The sequence below is a fragment of the Budorcas taxicolor genome, chromosome 2 (assembly GCF_023091745.1).
Source record: "Budorcas taxicolor isolate Tak-1 chromosome 2, Takin1.1, whole genome shotgun sequence".
In the NCBI taxonomy this organism is placed as follows: domain Eukaryota; kingdom Metazoa; phylum Chordata; class Mammalia; order Artiodactyla; family Bovidae; genus Budorcas; species Budorcas taxicolor.
In genome coordinates, this window is record NC_068911.1 from 52350844 (window position 1) to 52354420 (window position 3577).

At 39.5% G+C, this 3577-nt stretch overlaps 1 non-coding gene across 1 annotated transcript; it reads left to right on the plus strand.

The window, feature by feature from the left end:
• Positions 1 to 726: 726 nt before the first annotated feature.
• On the plus strand, positions 727 to 830 carry LOC128044016 (U6 spliceosomal RNA). Its single transcript, XR_008199008.1, has one exon. It is a non-coding gene; the product is annotated as a U6 spliceosomal RNA (small nuclear RNA).
• Positions 831 to 3577: the final 2747 nt, after the last annotated feature.

Here is a 3577-nt window from a genome sequence, read left to right on the forward strand (position 1 = left end):
TCTATTTGCTTTCTGGCACTAATCACTATTTGATTTTGTTTTACTTGTTTATTTTTAGCCTCAATTGCCATAATCACCATAATATAAGCTCTGTAGTTCTATGGGTGTTGTCTGTCCTTTTCTGTTCTTTTTAATCTTCAGAACCTAAAACAGTGTCCAGTATCTGTTAGTCTTTTAAATATTGGTTGCATAATAAATGGACCCCTGCTATAGTAAAATAGGTCCATCTAATAAATGTGGAGACTGAGAAACAGCATCTACTTCCTTTGTCTATGGTCACACAACAAATTAATAATCAAAGTGCAAGTCCTGGATTCCAAACCATGGAATTTCTGGGAAGATAATTGGCTGGATGGCATCATCGACTCGATGGACATGAGTTTGACAGAACTCCTGGAGTTAGTGATGGACAGGGAGGCCTGACGTGCTCTGATTCATGGGGTCGCAATGAGTCGGACATGACTGAGTGGCTGAACTGAACTGAAAGACGCAAGGAGCTTCTGCTGCTTCCTAAAGAAATGGAGGCAGCAGAGAAGAGCAGAAAGAACACTGATTAGGAAAAAAGCATGAGTTCTACAATCATACACCTCTGAGGTTCAAATCTATGTCCCCAAACCTAACATAAGCCTTACAGGGTTTTCAGAGAATTAAATGTGACTATATTGTACATTGTACATATAAATCATTTCCAATACCTGACATGTACAGGAGATTAACTAGAGGCAAGTGCTAACCTTGAGTACATACACTAAAATTGGAATAATATAGAGATGATTATCATGGTACGATGCAAGGATAACACACAAACTCATGAAGCATTCCACATTTTTCTACCATATACAGAATAGATAAACAACGAGGAAATACTGTATAGCACAGGGATCTGTATGTAGTATCCTCTTCAGTTCAGTTCAATTGCTCAGTCATGTCTGACTCTTTGCGACCCCATGGACTGCAGAACCATGACCATCACCAAGGCCCAGAGTTTACTCAAACTCATGTCCATGATGCTATCTAACCATCTCATCTACTTTCATCCCCTTCTCCTCCTGCCTTCAATCCTGCCCCACATCATGGTTTTTTCCACTGATTCAGTTTTTCGCATCAGGTGTTTGGATGCAAAGTATTAGAGTTTCAGCTTCAGCATCAGTCCTTCCAATGAATATTCAGGACAAATTTCGTTTAAGATTGACTGCTTTGATTTCCTGTTGTCCAAGGGACTCTCAAGAGACTTCTCCAACACCGCAGTTCAAAAGCATTAATTCTTCAGAGTTCAGCTTTCTTTATAGTCCAAATCTCACATCCATACATGACTATTAGAAAAACTATAGCTTTGACTAGATGGACCTTTGAGGGCGAAGTAACATCTCTGCTTTTTAATATGCTGTCTAGGTTGGTCACAACTTTTATTCCAAGGAGCATCTTTGAATTTCATGGCTGCAGTGACCATCTGCAGTGATTTTGGACCTCAAAAAAAAAGTCTGTCACTGTTCCGATTGTTTCCCCGTCTATTTGCCATGAAGTGATGGGACTGGATGCCATGATCTTAGTTTTCTGAATGTTGAGTTTTAAGCCAACTTTTTCACTCTCCTCTTTCACTTTCATCAAGAGACTCTTTAGTTCATCTTTGGTTTCTGCCATAAGGGTGGTGTCATCTGCATATCTGAGATTGTTGATATATCTCCTGGCAACCTTGATTCCAGTTTGTGCTTCATCCAGCCTGGCGTTTCTCATGATGTACTCTGCAAATAAGTTAAATAAGCAGGGTGACAATATACAGCCTTTACATACTCCTTTCCTGACTTGGAATCAGTCTATTCTTCGATGTCCAGTTCTAACTGTTGCTTCTTAACATGCATACCGATTTCTCAGGAGGCAGGTCAGCTGGTCTAGTATTCCCATCTCTTGAAGAATTTTCCACAGTTTGTTGTGATCCACACAGTCAAAGGCATAGTCAATAAAGCAGAAGTAGATGTTTTTCTGGAACTCTCTTGCTTTTTCTATGATCCAACCAATGTTGGCAATTTGATCTCTGGTTCCTCTGCCTTTTCTAAATCCAGCTTGAACATCTGGAAGTTCATGGTTCATGTACTGTTGAAGCCTGGCTTGGAGAATTTTAAGCTAATTTGCTAGAATGTGTGATGAGTGCAATTTTGTGATAGTTTGAACATTCTTTGGCATTGCCTTTCTTTAGGACTGGAATGAAAACTGACTCTTTTTAGTCTTGTGGCCACTGCTGAGTTTTCCAAATTTTCCAGCAGAGCAGCACTTTCACAGCATCATCTTTTAGGATTTGAAATAGCTGAACTGGAATTCTGTCACCTTCACTAGCTTTGTTCATAGTGATATTTCCTGAGGCCCACTTGACTTCACATTCCAGGATGTCTGGCTCTAGGTGAGTGATCACACCATCATGATTATCTGGGTCATAAAGATCTTTTTGGTATAGTTCTTCCCTGTATTTTGCCATCTCTTAATATCTTCTGCTTCTGTTAGGCCCATACCATTTCTGTCCTTTATTTTGCCCGTCTTTGCATAAAAAGTTCCCTTGTTATCTCTAATTTTCTTGAAAAGATCTCTAGTCTTTCCCATTCTATTCTTTCCTCTATTTCTTGGCATTGATCACCGAGGAAGGCTTTCTTATCTGCGCTTGCTATTTTTTGAAACTCTACAATCAAATGAGTATATCTTTTCCTTTTCTCCTTTGCCTTTCACCTCTCCTTTTTACTCAGCTATGTACGCCCTCCTCAGACAACCATTTTACCTTTTTACATTTCTTTTTCTTGGGGATTGTCTTGCTCACTGCCTCCTGTACAATGTCATAAACCTCTGTCCATAGTTTTTCAGGCACTCTATCAGATCTAATCCCTTAAATCTATCTGTCACTTCCACTGTATAATCGTAAGGGATTTGACATAGGTCATACATGAACGATCTAAGGGTCTACCCTACTTCAATTTAAGTCTGAATTTGGCAATAAGGAGTTCATGATCTGAGCCACAGTCTGCTCCCAGTCTTGTTTTTGCTGACTGTATAGAGTTTCTCCATCTTTGGCTGCAAAGAACATAATCAATCTGATTTCGGTATTGACCTTCTGCTGAAATCCATGTGTAGAGTCTTCTCTTGTGTTGTTGGAAGAGGGTGATTGTCATGACCATTGCATTCTCCTGACAAAACTCTGTTAGCCTTTGCCCTGCTTCATTTTGTATTCCAAGGCCAAATTTGCCTGTTACTCCAAGTATCTCTTAACTTCCTACTTTTGCATTCCAGTCCCCTATAATGAAAAGAACATCTTTTTTGAGTGTTTGTTAGTTCTAGAAGTTCTTGTAGGTCTTCATAGAACTGTTCAGCTTCTTCAGCATTACTGGTCAGGGCATAGACTTGGATTACTGTGATACTGAATGGTTTGCCTTGGAAACAAACAGAGATCATTCTATCGTTTTTGAGACTGCATCCAAGTACTGCATTTCAGACTCTTGTTGACTATGAAGGCTACTCCATTAATTCTAAGGGATCCTTTCCCACAGTAGTAAATGCAATGGTCATCTGATTTAAATTCACCCATTCCAGTCCATTT